We start from the raw sequence: 20,813 nt of genomic DNA, 5'->3' as shown, positions 1-20,813 counted from the left end.
GCTGGACACCAACAACTCTCGTGTGCTCTCATTACTCATTTCCCACCCAGGCCGGGGGTGTGGGGCAGCTGTGCTTGGTCCAAATACGTTACATATCATCTCAATACAGAGCCCAGACTTCTTGCAACGCTAGCTGGAGCCTTCATTTATAAAATTAGGCATTTTTGTTGAGATCATTTCTTGAAAGTAAATGATGCCATCTAGACTCACGCTTGCCACATTTCTGCCTACACATTTTAACATACATTGAAAGGAGACCCAAATCCAGCGACTTTGGACAAAATATTTAAATTATTTGCCCTGTTTTGTTTTGTTTTGTTTTGTTTTAATCTGTGATAGGAAGAAGGACGGTAAGTTAGGTGATCACTAAGATTCTCTCCTTTCTTCCCCACCACCAGGCACAGCAATCTTTAATAGCAGGGAACAGTTCTCTTGGAAAAGGGAATAAAACCAGCCCCTAGAAAGTGTTGCATCATGATAGATCTTACTTGTTATTAAGTTTACCAAGATGGCTTCATCGTTATAATTCTAATATGCATAAACGTAATAGCTACTCAATACTCCATTACTTGTGTCCAAGGACAGTTGGTGTGCTTGCTTCAAAAAGAGACATACCCCCCAAATTTAGAGATAAGTTCAGTAAACCTTACTCTCCGACTAGTATGATAAAAATCATTATAAGATAATGAGCTTAACCACCTGAGTAACCACTCTCCAATATGGAAAATTGAGAGATGTCTTTCACACGAGATTCCTTCATTTCTCCATTCCACTAAGGAGCTGTGGGTCTGTCGTCAGTTTGGAAAGTATCTTCAGGGAGACCCACGAGGTATGTCAGTAGTTGGAAGGAAGCTTTAATCCCATCTTCGGTGAGTCCCTTATTGGTTTCGAAGTGGTATTAAGGTCAACAGCTTACGCGGAGATCAGGCACGGGATGGCAGTGAATGGGGATGCAGCGTCTGCCCAGGGAAAGTGGCCAGGGTCCCTGCTGCCAGGAACCCAGGGAGGTGAGCTGCCCTGGAGGACTGGGCCTCCCCCTCCAGCTTCTTCTCCCAACGTGCTGGCTCGTGAACCCGCCTTCTGATGCACAGGGGCCTCCCTAACAGCCCCAAAGTGTGTCAACAAGAACAAGGAAGACAGGCAACCTTCTGTAGCCACTTCTATGTGCTGAGAAGTGCTCAGAACACTGTGCTTACATCATCTTAGCCAATCCTCCTACAGGCTCTGGGACATACCCTCTATACTAGTCACTGCACTCCAGGGACACACAGCAGTCTGCTGACCTGCCCGAGGCCACAAGCTGGTGAGTGGGAACCCAGGATTGGAGGCCAGGTGGGAAACCCTGGGGCAGCGCAGAACCCTCTGTCAAGAAGCTCCTCAAAGAGGGCAATAGGCTCAGCATCATGTGGGAGGTTCCTAGAAGTCCCGCCTCTCTGGGGTCACCTGGGCTACTGCGTGGGGACCACATTGTCCCAGCGTCCCTGTGAGATTTGCTTGTGAGTGGACTTCACAAGTGAACAGCTGCTTCAGGCCACAGGGCCACTGCAAAGTTCACAAGCCGGCGGCTGGCAGTTAAATGATCCGTATTAGCTGTACGGCAGTAAAATTTATATAAACTCTTTGGGAGTTATGCAATCTTTAAAACAAATGGAGTGGCTAAAACAGTTCCTTTATTTTTAATAAAAACGGCGGGGCCTTTAGTGAGCTGGGAGGCAAGACATCAGCGAGGACATTCGGCTCACGCCGAGCGCCAGCTCTCCCCGGCCGGCTGTGATCAGGCAGGTGGGTGGCCGCCGCCTCCCTCTGTGTCCCTCGGGCTCTGCCTGGAAGGCGCACTTCACCAGAATGTCCCCGGTCTGACTTGCATCCGTGCTCCTCCGGCCTTCTGCAGGCTTGTGGCTCTAGCTGCGTGACCCTCGGCTTGGTCAGCAGTGGGTCTCCTGTTACAGGACAGGTGCGCTGCAGGCCCTCCGAGCGCCAGGAATGCATGAAACAGGAGCGACTCGGGGCTGTAGGAGTAACCCCGCTCCTTAGGGTCAGGTGGTGAGACCAGGGCCAGCATTCATCTCCATGCAGTCGCTCTCTCTCTCTCCCTCCCTCTCTGCCTCTCTCTCTGTCTCCCGCGCTCTCTCTCAGCTCCCTCTCCTCCCTCCACCCATTTCCTTCAGCCTCAGGGCACCTTCAGGCTAAAGGTGCTTGAGTCACTCAATGGGTGGCACCAGAGCCTCCTCTGAGTCAGGGTCCCAGCTGGGTGTGGAATACCAGGATCTAAAACACAGGATCTGCCCTCAGGCAGCTTAGTGTCAGGTGCCTGAGGACATCTTTCACAAGTAGGGGCCCAAAGGGGTGAGGAGGAGGATGGTGGGGGGGGGGTTCCCACCAGCCCGGGGGCTCTGAATGCAGCTGAGAGTCACAGGGCTGCCCCTCCTGTGGCTGCCTGCTCCCCCGAGCTCAGGCAGAGCGCTGGGGAGACAGGCACCTGCAGCCCTCTCCGCTCGCCTTGCCGAGCTGGGGCAACGCGGCTTTCTGCACGTTAACCGCGCTCCCATCCTAGTTCCCACAGTGGTGGAGACGCAGGCCGTGGGGCTTCCTCGAGAATCCCCTTTGTGGTCAATTTCACGAAGTCAGTGCAAAGTAGTAACACGAACCGCGAGGAGGAACCAGCGTCGAAAGCTTTGTAGTTTAATCTTCTAAATGGAATTTCTAACATCCTAGGAGTGTGATGGGAGAGTGAGTACAATGCCCTGTTTTATATTCTCCAGACACAGAACCGGGCAGGCTTGCTGTTTGCAGTAGGAGTAAAGGAGGCAGAGGTCCCGGAGCCGTCAACTAACCCTTCGGAGGAAATGGAAACCCTCCCTCACAGCGTGGGGACCCAGGCAGAGTGCAGTCCAGCCCTGATGGCAAACCCAACAGAATTCATTACTGCTAACATGGAGAGCTGCACACATGGGTGCCTAGGCTTCCGTAACCCCCAGTACAGTCGGCATCTGAGTGGTCCATTCCATTAGGCTTTTTTGATATTGACAGTGACAGGTTTATAAATAAAATATTATTGGGTGTCCCAGAGGTCTTGGTGGCTCTTGGACATAGTGCCGTATTCATACTCTGAGCCACTTGATGCAGGGGAACACCTTGTCTGCTACAATTTGCCTCCTAAGTTGTAAGTGACAATATTATTTCAGAGTGAAGGGAAAAGGACCCCACCTCCTGGGATCCACAAAGACAGAGTGTAGATCCAGGGGCTGAAATTATCCATGAGTTAGGAGATTTGCAATATGTTTACCAGAATTATTTTTTGTTTATAATTAGCATTGCTGTTACATTAGTCTGCATAAAATAATAAGGCAAATCAGTCTTCAGATTTCCCTGGACACCCCACAGTGTAAACAGCAATTATTTACATTGTGGAGTCTGCATTTATAAATGGCATGAATTCCCTCTCTTCAGGGCCAAGGAGCATCATAAATCAAGATTATGGAAGTTAAATTTAAACACTGAATCTTGTCTTTTCAATCGAGGAGGATATCGATGGAATTAAACAATGAATCTACTCAATGCTATCATCACTCCTGTTTGTTCTGACTGCATGTGGTTTTCCAAATAAATGGAGCCCTCAGATTTAGATTATATCCATGTAACACAAAACGCACAGGGATTTCAAATCATTTGATTGACTTCATCAGAAAATATCTTGATATCTCAACAAGTCAATACAAAAATTCACTGGGGCCCTGCTAATCTATTTTATTATATGTATTAAAGAATCGCTTTTTCTAATTTCCACTTTAAACTGTGGAGGTGTTTGGAATATCTACATGGAAAAGTTAACTTCAGGGAAGGGGTGGTAAATTTGGCAGCGTGCCTAATTTGTTTGCAAAACAACTGGTAAATTTCGAGCTCCTGGTTGGTAGCGTGACAGGTTTAAATAGATATATAGATAGATTTAGGAAGCGAATAGAGTCTGTCAAGTATTCTAAATATCTGAAACAGGTTCCAGTGTCTCGGTGAGGTGTGGGTGACTAGTCTTCCCTGGAAATCCTCCCACAGGACCTGTGCGATCCACGGGGGCTATGACACCTGGTGGGAGAGGCAGTTCTTCCCTCCTGGGCAAGCAGCCTGGGACCTGAGGAAGATGGTGGCCTCTGTGCATATTTTTCTCACGCTCACCTTTGGCCGGACGTAGCTTTGACCACATGAAGAGATCATTCCTGCCTGGGCTGGAAGCTCTGGCTGAGCAGCTTTATGACTGGCTCTCCATCTCACCTGCTAAAGCTCCGTGTCCGCAGGGCATCAAGCAGCGGGTCTGCCTGCGAGCCAAGGTGCAGAGCCTCTCACGGCCCAGCCGATTGGTCCTTTAATAGGTGCAGACCCCGTCCTGCTCCAACCCCCCACTCTTGCTCACCCAGCGAAGTCCAGACTTGCTAGCCTGGTCCTCAGGACCTGCCCTGGTTTTGCTCTGCCGGCTTTTCTGGTTTCTCACTGTGGAAGCAAAGCTGCTGCCATTACAAAGTCATAGACACATCACATCTCACATCACCTTCGGGGCAATAAAATAAAAATGACAACACCTTTATTTATTTATTTTATTGATTTATAGAGAGAGAGGAGGGGAAGGGGCAGGGGGAGAGGGAGAGAGAGAATGTTAAGCAGGCTCCACACCCGACACGGGGCTCGATCTCCCGACCCTGAGATCGTGACCTGGGCCGAAATCCGGAGTCGGGCGCTCAAAGGACTGAGCCACCAGGCGCCCCAGGGACAACTTTAATCCGGACTTGGGCGATGATGTCAGAGATGTAGCATGCCCCTCAGGGATGCAATCGTCCGGTGAGAAGATTGCTGTTTTTCCACCATGATAAGACTGTCAACTTGTGAGCTTCAGCACTGTCGTGTGCATGTGTCCATTCCATTCCGGGTCCCTTACGTGTTTTCTTCTTCCTCTTATCATTAAGTGAGCGACACCTTCGGAAGACTAGACTTCCCCGCACCTCCTTCAGGGGACGTCTTTGCTGGAGCTCTGATAAAATGCCTCTCTCGGAGTCCTGCTTTCCCAAATGGAGTTTCCACTGGGCTTTGCAGAGGTGACACCCCTAAAGGAGCGTGCTGCCCTGAACTCGCAGCGCCGTAGTGGGGCGCAGGGCCAGCCTGTGGTGTGCAGGCACATGGGTGTTCCCAGTCCCCAGGAGAATCCCACACGGCTGTCAAGTGCTTTTATTTCTGTCCTCAGTCTCCCTCCCTCGGTCTCCTTCTCTCCCCCTCTTTCCTCTTGGCTCCCTTTCTGTTCTATTTCTGGATTCAGTCAGGTTCTTGGCTGAGCTGGCTCTGCTTCTCTTTGAAGCCCAGGCCCTTCCACACCGCCGGGAAGCTTACGGTCTGACCATCTGTGGGGTCGCTAAGGACAGGGCGTGTGGTGTTTGTGTGTGTACGCGTGTGGGTGTGGACGTGCAAGTGTGAACTTGGCTTTTTGGTTCATGGGTCTGGGGGACTGTGATATCTTGGCATTTGAGACAAACATCAGCTTGCCAGTGCGTCACAAGGTATTGTTTCTGTAAGGACCATGCAAATCACACCTCGTCATCTACGTCACTCCCCACCGGGCTGACTTACCTTGTCCTCTGAAAACTGATAGAATCCTCTAGGTTTGTCTTTTTAGCAGATCACCAGGATCTGAAGTCACCCAAAAAGAAACCTTCTATTCCTTCTGGGAAGGAGGACAGGTCCAGGAGTTCATAATGGTAATGAACCAACGTTTTTGCGATTCTGCGTTTCTCTTGATGTGTGGCTGGGGAGATGCAGAGGTTTCTTGTTCTCTTCTTGACTGTCTAAGTGGGAAAAAAAGAGAGTTAAAACCGTGCCTTTCCCTCCTTTATTAAAACGATGTGTTTGTAACTGTAACCCACTTTGTTTCTTTGGCCAGCTAAGATATGTGCACTCTCTCCTCTCCCCTGTTCCACACACACATGCCACAGGTGAACTGGTCACAAGATCTGTCATCTGTGCATATTCTAAAGACACACACTTCAGAAAGGTGTATTTACTAATAAAGGGGAGGGGATGAAGAGCTAGGAGGAGAGAGTTTTACAACTGTTTTTTATACACGGCTTGCAGAACGAGCAGAAGACACAGAAGAGCATTTTCCTTCATGTGTTTGCAACAGAGGGACTGGCCGTGAACGTGGGGTGCAGTAGGAAGGCAGTTCCAGGGTGTCTGGCATTTCCTGGCTTCCCAAGAACCCCACAAGGTGATGATGATGACCACCTCTAGCCTCTCACAGAACACAAGGAAGCCCTAAGCCAACACTCAGATGAGCAAGTCAGCCCGAAAAGGAGGAACAGGGCTGACAACAAGGTACAGACAGACTCTAAATTTGCACCACTAACTTAGACCACAGTCCAGCTAGATGCGTGGCAAAAAGCCGCACACCATGACATGTTGATCTATAAACACCTGCCCCATTCCATAACTTGCTAAGGACTGGACTACATTCTTTGACAGTATTTGTATGAAATGTATTTCTAAGCAAACACATTGATATCTTCTCCTAGCTTCAGAAAAAAAAAAGTGATTATAAGATTTCATAAATTCAACAAAGCTTCTCTTCTGATTTGTTTTAGATATACTTTGAAGCATTTATATATTTAAGTGACCTCAACAATTTCTAAAAATTAAAAAAAGAAAAAAGTTGAATGTCAAACACCTCAAGCTGTCAACTTTTGACACTTTACTTATTTATTTATTTTTAAAGATTTATTTATTTATTTGAGAGAGAGAGTGAGAACTCGGGGAGAGCGTCAAAGGGAGAGGGAGAGAAGCAGACTCCTTGCTGAGCATGGAGCCCAATCTGGGGCTCGATCCCACACCCTGGGATCATGACCTGAGCCAAAATCAAGAGTTGGTCACTTAACTGACTGAGCCACCAGACAGCCCAATTTTTGATAATTTAGATATTTGCTTAAATCAGATGGAAACATTGTTTAGCTATAAGTCATGGTCTTGATGAATAAGATGCAAGATAAGAAAGTTTAAAAAAGAAGCAAATTTTTTTTTAAAGATTTATTTATTTATTTTTATTTGAGAGAGAGAGAATGAGAGAGAGCGAGTACATGAGAAGGGGGAGGGTCAGAGGGTTAAGCGACTGCCTTCGGCTCAGGTCATGATCCCAGGGTGCTGGCATCGAGTCCCCCATCGGGCTCCCGGCTCAGCGGGGAGCCTGCTTCTCCCTCTGACCCTCTCCTCTCTCATGCTGTTTCTCTCTCGCTTGCTCTCCAATAAATAAATAAATAAAGTCTTTAAAAAATAAATAAATTAATTAAATAAAATAAAATCCAAATTAATTTGTACTTCTAGAAAGTGTAGCCACTTTTTTTTCAATGTCTATCATATTATCTTTCTGTGCATAAAATATTTCAAATTATACGTAAAAATCATAAGTTAAAATAATTTGAATTGTACTAACTGATATTATTTGATCTGTTCCTGTGAACTGTGTAGAATTGTCACAGGTAATAAGATAGTGACTCAGGGGGATATTTACAGAAGACATTGAGTACATTTATGTCTGTTTATAAAAGTGAAATCCATGGAAATTTGTCTTAAAATATAAATATCATGTTATGCCAGAAAGGGAAAGAAGCTAACAAAAGACATATATGAGAGTGTAAAATAAGTATAAAAATACAAAAGGATATGAGTTTGGGTTTATGCTACTTGCAACTAATATATTTGGAAGGAGCAGTGAAATGTGTGAAAATTTTTACAAATTTGCTCAGTGTCAGTGAGCATAATTATAAAATGAGAAAAAGGCTTGTAAAAACTTGCTTGCAAATTATTGCACCGATGGCATAAAAAAAGAAAAAACCTAAATTTGAGACTTCTTTTCTGTTAAATGGCGATTTGATCTTTGAGTATATTAATATGCATTCTGCTCTGAACAGGAAATATAAATGTTATTCTCCACCTTGGTCACAGAATTCCTTATTTTTTTTTTTTAAAGAATTTATTTTTTATTTGACGGAGAGAGAGACAGTGAGAAAGGGAACATAAGCAGGGGGAGTGAGAGAGGGAGAAGCAGGCTCCCTGCCCAGCAGGGAGCCCGATGCGGGGCTTGATCCCAGGACCCTGAGATCATGACCTGAGCCGAAGGCAGAAGCTTAACGACTGAGCCACCCAGGCATCCCCAGAATTCCTTATTATCATCAAATTTTGTTAACGTTTATTCTTTCTGTGATGTTCATGAACTACCTTTGGTCTAAAGATCTTTATTATAATTATCATTATAAAAATCTAAAATCTCTAATAGTAATGGTTACCTGCTGCGGTGTTTTGTTTTATTTTAATTTGAGATTGGGACTTTAATTATTTCTTGCCTCTAAGTACTTATGACTTAGGTTTATTTACTGTCTTCTCTTCTAAATTTATGCCCTAACTTTGGAATAATAAGACTTTTAAGAAATCTTTTTTTTTATTTTAATTATCTTAAAGGGTTTCCTGATGGCAGCTGAGTCCCAGTTAAGATCAACTCCTTTACTTTATAAAAGGATGCTAGAAATAATTGGGTTGCATTGCCATTCTCCCGAGTTTTAATTCGCTCCATTTCCTTGTTGGAGCTCTGCTGGTTATTGAACCAACACAGAGTAGGCACATTAAAAAATGGAACTTGCTCTCTAACTTAATTGGAACGAAAAAAAGAGTCATTAACATGAAGATATATTCAGCCTTGTGTTTTTGCAGTTTGAATACTCACATGCACTTGTCACTTGTTGGCAATCAGATGGCAGGATTGATGGGACACATTACATATTCTGGAGATTTGCCAGTGTCCACACTGACCTTGGAGACTCACCATCTTAGATTTGCTTTTGATTTAATTCTTATCATGCGATTACACGTGTCCTTCGAAAGATGACCCACTCTCCTCTGTTTTAATATATAGTTGACCCCTGAGCAATGCAGGGTTTAAAGGCTCCAACCCCTATGCCATTGAAAATCTGTGACTTCTGAGCCCTCCAAAACGTAACTACTAACAGCCTACTATTGATTGGAATAACACCAATAACACGAACCGTCAGTTAACACATATTTTGTATGTTTTAAGTATTATATACTGTATTCTTACAGTTACCTAGAGAAAATAAAATGTTATTAAGAAAATCGTAAGGGAGAGAAAATACACTTACATTCCTATCCGGTATTTACTGGAAAACTTGTGGGTATAAGTGGACCCTCGTAGTAATGCTGTATTAAGGGTCATCGGAGTTGGTTATAATCAGTTTACCAGACCCATTCCACCTTGCTGAGCCCTGTGAACTGGTGTTTCCTCATCGCGTTACACTTGTCAGAAGACCTTGGCTCTGTGTGACAACCAGACCTTCAGTCTTCTGAAGAAACATCAAAGAACCACAGTAAATGACTAAAGGGGCTCCTGACCCTTTGCTCTACAGAGACTCTACTCAAGGACATTGACTTCACAGTGAAAGCTGATGCTGTCCCAGGGAACAAACGCTTTCATGTCCTATCCATGGACTAAATGAGAACTCCCAGAACTCATCCCAGAAACAGATGCCTGATGAAAGTCATCTGTTTAACACAAAATCATCATCATCAAAAATTAAAAAACATCATAGAGGGATGAAATGGACCTAAAAGATGGATTTAATTGGGATTAAAGTTCTGTTTTTAATGAGCTTATGAGAATCCCTCCTTTTTTGTCTTACTCTGACTCTGACACTAAGTTAAGGGACAAGAGTTGTTCAAACTGAAATGAGACATTCATTAAATAGTATTTTGTATGAACTAATCCTTCAGCATTGAGAAAAAGGAAAAAAAAATCTCCTGAAATTCCTTGTATAGATAATAAGCTAATAAACTGCTAGCACACTTAGTGATGCTAATACAAAATAATTACAGATTGTAATTGTCTGTGTCCACAAGCCTTTTCAAAAGATGATGCCAATGGCTTTGAATAATGTAAACAATTTTTCTAAATCTCTTTACTTCTCATGATGATGTAGTTACTTACACAGGTCAATAAGAATCTTTTCTCCATCCAATCAGAATGCAATTTTAACCCTCACAGTGCCAGAAATCTCCTGTAAGTAGTTATGACAAGCCTACAACTCCAGAACCAAGGCTGTTCTTCACATGTGGACAGGATATTAAGCAAAGACGCCCTAGGAATGCTGACCGCTACCTGCTCTATGACCCATGGAATCCTGGCCTTATGAGAGCAAGTATTATCGCTTCCAGGCAGGGCAGCAACATTGACAGATTTTATAATCTCGGAGAAAGGAGGCTCTCTGAAACTTAGAGGTATCAAAAGAAAAACATATTAGTGGTGAATTAGATGCATCTTCATGTCTGACCTCAGTAGGTAACTGATAGTTACAATAAAATAATTCTAGCAAACAACTATAATTCTAGCATTTATAGAGCCTCATGAAAAAAGTTAATTCTTTGTCATAATCATGATCCCAAGGTCATGATCCCGAGGTCCTGGGATCGAGCCCCGCTTCAGGCTCCCTGCTTGGTGGGGAACCTGCTTTTTCCCCTCTCCCTCTGCCTGCCGTTCCCCCTGCTGTGCTCTCTCTCTCTCTCTGTCAAATAAATCAATAAAATCTTAAATAAAAAAGAAGTTAATTCTTTGTCTTAATGTTGTATATAGATCTCCCTTCTTTAACCATATAAGGCTATATTTATATACTAATAAACATCTCTCTTAACTACTAAATAAGAGTGGAAATAAAACAAACCATAAACTAGCCATATACAATCAGAAAATTTAAAAAGTGGCACAAAGGCACAGCCTAAAGGCTATGGTAGACGACAACATACCCCAAACTCTTCTCCCTCCATGGCCTCTCATGGACAGGGTGTACATCCCTGTCCCTTGGCGGGATTTGCCCATGTGCTTGGCTCTGGCTGATGGCATTTCAGCAGGAGTGACAGTGTTACAGTTCTTTTTTTTTTTTTTTAAAGATTTTATTTATTTATTTGACAGAGAGAGAGCACAAGCAGGGGGAGCAGCAGAGGGAGAGGGAGAAGCAGGCTCCCCGCCGAGCAGGGAGCCCGATGCGGGGCTCGATCCCAGGACCCCGGGATCATGACCTGGGCCGAAGGCAGACGCTTAACCGGCTGAGCCACCCAGGCGCCCTGACAGTGTTACAGTTCTAAGCCATTGGAGGCCTCCCACATTTCCACTCACCGTCTCCTCTCTGCTGTTGTCACGAGAAGAGCCTCCCGTGGGTACCTGGTGGCCTTTCAGCTCTGGCTCCAGAGGGAGGCGTGTGGGCAACCGGGACCACAAGTCTACTGTGTGAATCACAGCCGTCCCACCGAGCCCAGTGCAGATGAGCAGAACCCCAGGAGACCCACAGACAGGTGAGCGATGGTAGATCACTTTTTCTAAAGCACTGGTTCTGGGGGAGGTTGTCACAGCGATATGCTAACTGATGCAGAGCGGAGCACTGACCACAAGGGGTGCTGTGGAGCAGGGGTGGCCGCTTGCTTTGCAGTCACGGTCCCTGAGTTTGCACAAAACATCCCGCATTCAGAGGCAATTACCTTTTGTGCCCTGAGATAAAATGAAAATAACATGGACACCCTATAAAACACTAGTCCCCCAAATGAACGATCCCTTAAGGCTTTCCTCTAAGTTACTATCTCCTTAGTGAAAGCGATTTTTTCACTAAATATTGCAATACTAGCGTGTGAAGACGTATCATGCCCGGAATGTGAAAGTCATGTAAGAAAATTGCTATTTACCCATCATGGTCAGATTCATCATGAGATTGGTTGGTAGTTTTATGCTCTTCTCTTAAATACCTGAGGTCTTTTTAAATTAACTTTTTAATGAGGGGGTCCTTCTATAGACTGGACTTCCTTGTATCTCTTTGTGAGCCAAGTTATTTTCTTTTCTGACATCCTTTTTCTCTGCTTAACTCTTTATGATAAATGTTTCCCTTGCCCTCCGTTGGCACGTTCCATGTGTGAACACCCCCTTGGCTATCACACCCTTACCTCCCTCTGCCAATTCCCGTCGCACTTCCTTCTTCTTTTACATCACACACAGTTACTGTCTTTCATCTGTCTGATCTGTCTGTATTTTGAACCTTATACTTTAACTCTGGTATGTAAATGCATCTAGCTCCTTGCTGGTGCTCAGGAATGTTGTTGAATTGCTTGCATGACCACACCTCGGGCACACTCTTTCTGAAGGACCTCTGATAAGATTGTTAGCTGGGTAATCTTATAAGAAGACATTTGCCTCTGAGCACCTGGGTGGCTCGGTAGGTTGAATGTCTACCTCTTGGTTTTGACTCAGGTCCTGAACTCAGGATGGTGGGATTGAGCCCCATTTTGGATTCCATGCTCAGCAGAGCGTTTGCTTAAGATTCTCTCTCTCCCTCTTCCCTTGCCCCCCCACTCACTCTTTCTCTTTTTTTCTCTCTCTCTAAAAATAAATAAATCCTTCAAAAAAGAAAATATTTGTCTCATGCCCAAAGATGAGAGAACATAACGCTTGATTACAAACTCTGAGCTTCTCAGATCATGTGGGGCTGTATCCAGTCAATATCCTTTCTATAGCCCTCAATGGACAAATTAACTTCCTTGAGGCCCATTTTCTTCTTTTGTGAAAAGCAGTTACTAGTAATGACATCTGTCAGAAATGTTAAGTGAAATAATGTATGTAAAGCATCTAGGTCATTTAATTAAAGTTTGCTAATACATTAGGTGGTGTGGATTCCTGCTATTTCGACCAAAGTGTGGTTCTCTCTGACTCCAGGATGGGACGTACAATGTTCGTAATTGTCGTCCTGTACCCTAATGCCCTTCTTCACTAATATTCAGGAGACAGTTATATCACCCCTAATAAAGGATCTTACAATTCTTTTTAAAGGAATGAAACCACATTTCTTCTTCTTCTCCTTCCTCTTCTTCTCCCTCCCCTCCTCCTTCTTCTCTTTCTTCTTCTTCTTTAATGATGAAAGCATCTTACTTTCAAAACAGGAAGGTCTAAAGTTTGGATATTTGGATTTCTCTTTTTAACCCAAAATGTAATCTGAAACATCTAGCAGCAGCACCTAAGGGTGACTTGTAACATGTCAGTTGTACATGTAATTTGTCTGGGTAATTATTTCTCAGCCTCAGACACCTGATTCCATTTTCAGAGTCTTGTGCGGATTCAAGTGGGAAGCAGCAAGGGCAGAGGCCCTTATGCCGCCACGTCTCTGCCTCCCCAGGGAATCACACATCTGCCTTGGACACCAGGCTGACTTCCGTGGCCATGGCACAGGCTGGAGATGAAAGTATACCTAATTCTGGCCCTACTGTGTGCGGTTTTATGAAGTATTCCCAGGGATGTTGAAGCAGGAGCTTCCGTGGCATCCTTTTTAATTAGTAGAGCAGAACACCCAAGCTAATTCAAGTATTTGATCACAGAAGATTACAAATTAAGTACTTAACATAACCGAGTATGAGCTAATGAATTTTATAGCAAATGGGATATACCGATATCTCAATTAATATATTTCTACATCCTTTCATGATCCCTGCAGATTCATCACCAAGAAGAACAAAAATCTTAGTGTGGTGTAATGAAATGATGGTGAGAAGCAAAAACCAAAATTCTTTCTTAACGGCTTCTAATATAGCCCAGGACAGATGTAGAGTAAAAGTAGCCGGAATGACATGCAGGAATGCGAAGAGCACCAGCTTCAAAGCCGGACCATCCGCTGAGGGACGGTGAGCAGGTCACAGAGAAACAGAAGATTGCAGGACGTGACAACAGGTGAGGAGCCTCTGTAATCACAATGCACACAGTTCCAGAAGACACAACTCATTACAGCGTAGAGTAAATGAATACATCACAAACATTGTAAGACATTCAAGACCAACAGTCTCAGGATCTCTGGTACTAGGGTTTGGGTGACTGCTCTGATGAACATGCGGCAGAACCTTTTCAATAGTAGGATGCTTGAGATTGTCTTTAAATTTTCACGTGAACATTTAGGTTCTAATGCCAGCCTCTGGTAATTTTTTTTTTTTTTTCCGTGTAGAGAGAAGCTATTTGGGGATGAGGCTGAAGGTGGAGAATATCAGCCAAAAACAGTCATAAAAAAAAAAATCCCCGAGGTACTTTACCCATCGTTCATAGAGTTGGTTGGTACTTGAGTATTCTCTTTGAATTTAGGGCTTTCATCTTTTTGAGTGAATTTTTGTAGTTCATGCTTCATGGAACAGGATCAGAGTGTTGCTCTTCAGAGTAATTTTATGTTGGTATGGTCAAGTGGTCTCTTTGTCATTTTGCAAAACACCACTGAGTATGTTCATATATTTGAGTTCCCCCAAAACCTAACAAAGGAGGCTAAGAATTGGTGTCAATATAGAGGTACCTGGCATATTCCCCATGCCCTCCCAAATCACGTGATCTTCAGTTACCCATTTGCCACCCATTGCACAGAAAAGCATGAGCTCCTGCTGTATACAGGCGCTGGCTGGTGGTGGCACGATGATGAGCAAGACTGACAGCCCCACGCCCTCGGCACACAACACTCCACGTGGGCAGACAGGCACTGAGACGGGAAAGGACAATGCGGTTACACTCACCTGGCCACGGGGTGCCCTGGTGCCCGTCGGACATTGTCAAATAAGAGTGAGAGATGGAAATGAGAGAGGAGGACAGAAGTCTGAAGCAAAGCCACACCCACATGTTGTCCCTTGAGTTCTTTGCTGCATTCCTCACTTATGACAAAGACTCCGTCCTTGACCCAGCTTCAGTAAAGCTCCTCTGAGCCCTCTTCTTGGCCTGGCCTCAATCTTGGTTCCCTTCCTTGTGGGCCTGCATAGCCCAGTTTTAGCAAGAAACGGGCTAAGACAGTGCAGAAAGAACCCTACTATGATAGCCGATTGTCCCATGTACCTTCAGCAAGAAGCCCCTTCCCTCGAGGTCTTATCTTGGGAATTTCCCATCCACTGACCCCTCGCTCTGCTTCTTGGCTGCCTTTGCTGGATTCAGAGTTTAGCCACTTCTCTCCCCTATTGCAGTAGTCTTGAATAATGTCTCCTTTGCTATTTTTAAGAAGCGTCAGAATAATTTTTCTTGAACACTTGTCGACAAACTCCAGATATTTTTCATCTTCCAAAAATCTTAAATTAGTAAGACTGATGGAAGTGCTTGGCTAATTTGAATGGATGGCTTGAGGACCCATCACAAATTACCAAATTGTATGATTTGGACTGTCAGCTAACAACATGGAATGGGGTTTGCTTGAGTCTATTTTTGTCGGTGATGGAAACTAATAGAAATTGGCACCCTGCCCACATTGAGCTCTCCACTTCTGTGCTCTGTGTTTTTAGGTTGCTGTAAATATATTAAGTTGCATTTCTCCCCTGGGGTTTTAAATTCTGAGCATGGGATGGAAGCAAGAGCATGACGGCATCTCTGCAAGACCTTATCCTAATTCTCCCAGGCCAGTTTTAGACTATGTGGCTTTGTCACTACGGCCCACCCTATATAAGCCCTTCAGGGAACCACAGGTGTGGCAGGATACAGCTACACATGTATTGAAGAATTGAGACCACTGCCCCAAGGCTCACCATGTCAATAGAGGCCTGGCAGATTGTGCCCTAGGTGTCCCCAAGGGCCTCACTATGAATCTTGCAGGACGCGGTGACTGGAGGGCTGGTTTTTTCCCAGTTCATCATGGCTCATTTGGACCACAGTCTGCCTTGGAGGTCACATACAGCCACAGACCCACAGGTACAGAAAGCCTCCGCCCATAACCTCCATAGGGACTGTCTCTATCTATGACCAACTCAGATGCGCTCATTGGGAACAAGACCTTCTTGCTGCCTCCCTGGAACTGCCTCTCCTCCTAGCTGTCCTTGGCCTCATTTGGCATCTCATGTTTGGATGACAGCCTGGGGCATCAGCTCTGGAGAGGCAACCTTGCCTGGGCTTTGGGGAGATAAGGCCAGGGAAGGAGCAAAGAGAGACATTTCCCTGCTCTTCCTTCCTACTTCCTTTACACAAGAGATGCTGGCTAATTGCATCTTTATTGCCACTTCTCCCACATCAGGATCCCACAGTGTCACTTTCTGTTAATCATTCTGAATTAAAAAAAACCTTTTCTTTTATTAAAAAGATAATATTTCAATTACGAACTTAAACTTGTCTTATAACAATTAATCAAATGAAATTAAACGTTATCTCAATATGTTGCATGAAGAAACCAACATGTTCTGGGCCTTTCAGACACCACTATTAATAGACCTGGTGAAATGTACGTTTTACAGAGAAAATGTCGTGAGATACTTGATGGAGGCACGTAACCACATCTGTTACCAGAAAATGTAAAGACCGTAATATTGGAAATGCCTTCTTAATTTTGTAAAGATAATATGGGGCCATGTTTTCATTTGGGGGTTAACCTCTTTCACAATATTTATTGTGTGAGAATTTCCGATAAGCGAAGTACCTGTGGTAATTGTTTTTTTTTTCTTTTTTATGTGTGTTGAGATAACACAAAAATTGCATTTTGAAATTAAACTCCCATGAATCAGCAGTGTTTCCCAGGATGAAGCTTTATGAGTAATTTCGAGGATATACGTAATCACAAGGCGGAGGCCGCACAGGCAGAGGTCTGGGACCCTCTTCTGGGTCTCACTGTTCCTAGATATATGAAGTCCCTCAATAATACAGAGAGCTTTATTTCCACCCAGAAAAGGTGTATTTGGTCAGGAAACATATCTATTTTAACTCAGGTAGTCATACAATTTCTATGACATTTTCCAGGGAGCCATGCCCCATAAACCCCCAGTTTCTAGGTCCGTTTTCCAAAAGCAAGCCTAGTGAACCGGCTCCATCCTGCTAAAAGCAATCCGTGGGTAGATTCTCAAAGGACACAAATATCACTGATTTGTTTGCCAGAGTTCTGCCAATTACTATTTACAAGAAGATTTGACTATCCATCTACCTATCCATCTATCCCTCCATACATCTTCTCATCTTTTTATCAATCTATTTATCCATCCATGTATTTATATTTCTATCTCTCTTTTTTTTTAATTAATAGACTTAGAACAAGGGATAGAGTAGAAGCCTTCAAAAGCCCTGTTACCGTCTCAGGACTAATGAAAAGAACTTTCATTGGTATGAACGTAACTCTTTTTTTTTTTTTTCCCTTGTAATCAATAAAGCTTCTTGAGAGCATTTATATGGACAAGAAGTCAGTGTTTAACTAGTGAGCATGTCCCACCCTCACGTCTCAGTCTAGATGTGGAGGCATCTCCCCACCCATCTTACGGTTAGCTAGGAAGAGATCGTAGGCCCCCTGGGGTTGATTCAGTTTGCTCTGCCTCCAACCCAGCACAACTAAGTCCACACTGGCTGCCTGCCTTTTGTGACTTTTTCTGTCTGGCAGACGCGCACGGAGAGCAGGGCCCTCCCAGCCCAGCCTGCTTCTCCTGCTCCTGGTTTGAGAGTCCTCACCCGGGGGTGCCTCACTCTCCGTGCCTTGTGGCTGTCATTCGTTCAACATGCCTGCAAACATTCCTTTCTGCATAAGACACCTGAACAGGTGCGCAGGCCTCGGGGATGGGAGTGGCCAGGCCCAGGAGAACCATTGCCTGGGGGGACATCTCACTGTGTGTTGAAGGAGGTGGCGCTCAGAAGTGGGGTCAACGTCAGGGTCGGGGTAATGGTGAAGCAGCTTTGCGTCTCCTCCGAGCGGGAAGACCGTCCCTGTGGGGCTGCAGGTAAGCAGTTCTTGACTTCCCTGCAGGAAGATGTCCCAGCTCTGTGACACATCTTTCCAGAGCTCAAGGACACCCACTTTCTGAGATTCCATACCCGTGCAGTAGTTAAAGAAGTAGAACACACACAGCCGCTGAAATCCAGCTCACAGACATAGCTCTGAAGCTGATACCGCGAGGGGTCCCGGGCACACCTGTGTTCACGGAGCTGTGTCCTGTTAAACGGGATTCCTGGGGCCCCTTCCTCCTCCCTTGCTCGTCACATGCCAGTTCCATGAACTCCGTCATTTGCCCACAGCCTTGCTCACCCTGGTGTGTCTCTGTGCCTTTCAGCTATCAACCCTTCTGCCTAGAGGGTGCTTCCTCTCCTCCAGCTGAGGGGCTCATACCACATGGCAGCAACCCTGTGGCTTCCAGTAAACCCTGGGGCACCCCCTGCCCCCAGAAGAATGAGCATTGGATTAGCATTGGATAGCATTTGTCCAGTGAACAAGTGGATGATTTAATGACGGGGTCAACGGGATGGCAAAGGGATGAGCGGAGGGTACAAGGTGAGCAGCGGACAGATATGACCTAGGGGGTGTGATGTAGTTTTGGAATATATGTGAGTTTTGGGGGTTGAGGTCCAGAGCCGATGACCAAAAAAGAATTCTTGAGGCTTCTTTGTTGCCAAAAGGTGATTTTATTAAAGCACTGGGACAGGACCCTTGGGCGGAAAGAACTGCCCTGGGGTTGCGAGGAGTAATTGATTATATACTATGGCGTTGGGGGCAGTAAAGAAAAAGGGAGGTTTTCAAAAGAACTTTCATATGCTAAAGAGGACCTACAAGATATCAGAAGCCTTGCCATTGTCAAGTCAAGGTGGTTTTCCCCTCTCATAAAGCATTAGCATTAAGACAGTTGGGAACTTTCCTGGAAGAATGTCACACATACCCCTGGGGTGCGGGTGGGGTCGTTGCAGGGTGTCAGCTTGTGCTTTGTCCTCAGCTAGGCTTCTGCTCCCTCACCGGGTGAGGCTAAGCCCTGGGAGAAGCCGTCAGCAGGGAGCATACAGGAGCCTGAAGTTACAGGATTGCCTGGCAAATACGCAAAGGATCACCGGGCGACCAGGAAGACCACAGGGACACACGTGGCCTTCCTGAGTCACTGTCTTTCCAAAAAGCAATGAAGGTAGAGCCGTGAGGCTGTGTCAGCGCAGAAGGGCTCTGTGCGCTATGGGAAACGTCGATTGAATGGACAAGAGCGACCTTCTGACTCCTTGGAGCTGGGAATTTGGATGCAGCTTCTCCCAAACATCAGATAGGATATTTTTTTGAGCCTGAGTTTGTGGGGAGCTGTCTGCTTGGTTAAAAGAATTTATCACATGGGAGTAAGGTGATTTTCGTTTTCTTTATAATTTTTCTGAGTTTTGCGATATTTTTGACCATAAACATATTCACTTTTGTAATTAGGGAAAACAGTAGCACAATGAATCAACACCAAGTTTTTTAAGATAGCCTATGTCCATCTTGTGTCTGGGGGTTTTGGGGAGTGGCCTGCAGGCGGGAGAGGCCAGCCAGCCTGCTTCTGGAGGAGGTTTGCTTTTCAGGGAGATTGAGGTCAAATAAGTGGTAACCTTGTTGGCACCAAGACCCTCACCTGCCAACCCCCACTTTCTCAGCCCTGCAGGTAGCATCCCTGCCTTCCTCCTGCTGCACCCCTGCCCTCCTCCTGCTGCACCCCTGCCCTCCTCCTGCTGCACCCCTACCCTCCTCCTGCAGCACCCTGCCCTCCCCTGCAGCACGCTTACCCTCCTCCTGCTGCATCCCCACCCTCCTCCTGCAGCACCCCTGCCCTCTTTCTGCAGCAAGGCTGCACAAACACCTGCCCCCCAAGGGGAGGTGTTCTCTCTCCTGGTGAATTTTGCATATCAGTGAGACCACAGAAAAGTTCTTCCTTGCTATCTGTCTGCTCAGCCAACAGGGTCCCTGGATGAAGTGTGTGTAGCAGGAGTGAGGTCTGTGCACCAGCATAGATAGATAGAGCTGCGTTTAAGAGGAGGAGTGTGCCTCATTCCCTTCTCAGCTGTAACCCACCTGACCTCTGGGTGAAGCTCCGCGGCAGTGATGCACGGAGGTATGTGTGCACGTCAGGGCGCGCAGCAGAACTTGCATCACGGGCAGGAACAAAGACGGGCCAGTGGATTCGAAGAATGGGGCAGAGCAGAATAGTCTATTTACTCACCTTGGAAAATAGCAGGAATCCCTCAGATGGGCAGGACCAACATCCAGGATCTGGGGAGGGAGCCGTGGGGTGGACAGAGCAATGTGCAGACCCGGCCGAAGTGCATCCTTGTATTAATGTGCTAAGAAGCCAGCCCCGAGAGAGAGCCACCAGGCAGCTCGCCTGGAATCCTGAGTTCTGGGGCCGCATAGTTATATAAATGGAGAAGTGTGCTTGTCGTGTCTCCTATCTTTGAGTCTTCAGTCTCCTTTCACTCAACATATGCAATGTCTCTAGCGATCCTTCCACTCAGTTGTCATCTGAGTTACGGACCTATTGCACCCGGGGAATTCTGCAACAGATTTTGTGGTAGAGGTGCAAACCCACCTGGGATGCCAAGGGTCCCCGCCAGGGGTACTAGGACAGGCCCAGAAGTACCTGTGGAAGAGAAGAGACAGATCAAGATGGCAGCTCTTCTGCTGAGTAACCCTCGGCTTTGCAAATGCCTCTTTGCCCAGTGGCCCGGCCTCACGCAGCGCAGGCCTCAGTGGCTAAGCCGGCCAACTCAAATGTTCTTCCCTCCCGGTCAAGAACCATCTGGGGAGGACTCTGACCATGTGCTCTCCCCTGTAGGTCCCCCGGGACTTCTCTTCATGAACCACCTGCGTGGCAGACCAGGGTGGATCTGGATGCTGGCAGCCATGGCCTACGTGGCCAGGCTGGTGTCCTCCTTCCCGACCGGCTGGGCCTCAAGGCCCCCTCTCTGGTCAGGGGAATGGAATGTGAGACAATGAAAAACAAAGGAATTCTTTTCTTCCTCTTACCAAATTCTATTTTTTTAAAGATTTTATTTATTTATT

General features: G+C 45.7%; 1 long non-coding RNA gene across 2 annotated transcripts in view; it reads right to left on the bottom strand.

Moving 5' to 3' along the window:
• Window positions 1-4,613: 4,613 nt before the first annotated feature.
• Window positions 4,614-20,813, bottom strand: part of LOC135365271 (uncharacterized) — a 28,727-nt gene continuing 12,527 nt past the window's right edge. The window contains exons 3-5 of one of the 2 annotated variants that reach the window (XR_010412916.1): window positions 19,975-20,391; window positions 5,608-5,822; window positions 4,614-5,392 (exon numbers count right to left, since the gene is read on the bottom strand). This is a non-coding gene — a long non-coding RNA (uncharacterized LOC135365271). Of the gene's footprint in view, window positions 5,823-19,974; window positions 20,392-20,813 lie in introns of both variants that reach the window. The other variant, XR_010412915.1, reaches the window with a different exon arrangement.

The sequence above is a fragment of the Mirounga angustirostris genome, unplaced genomic scaffold (genome assembly GCF_029215605.1).
Source record: "Mirounga angustirostris isolate CCGP_5_RB_7025 unplaced genomic scaffold, mMirAng1.0.hap1 SCAF_7, whole genome shotgun sequence".
NCBI classification, from domain to species: Eukaryota; Metazoa; Chordata; class Mammalia; order Carnivora; family Phocidae; genus Mirounga; species Mirounga angustirostris.
The sequence above is the reverse complement of the archived record's forward strand: the minus strand, read 5'-3'. Positions and strand labels throughout refer to the sequence as shown.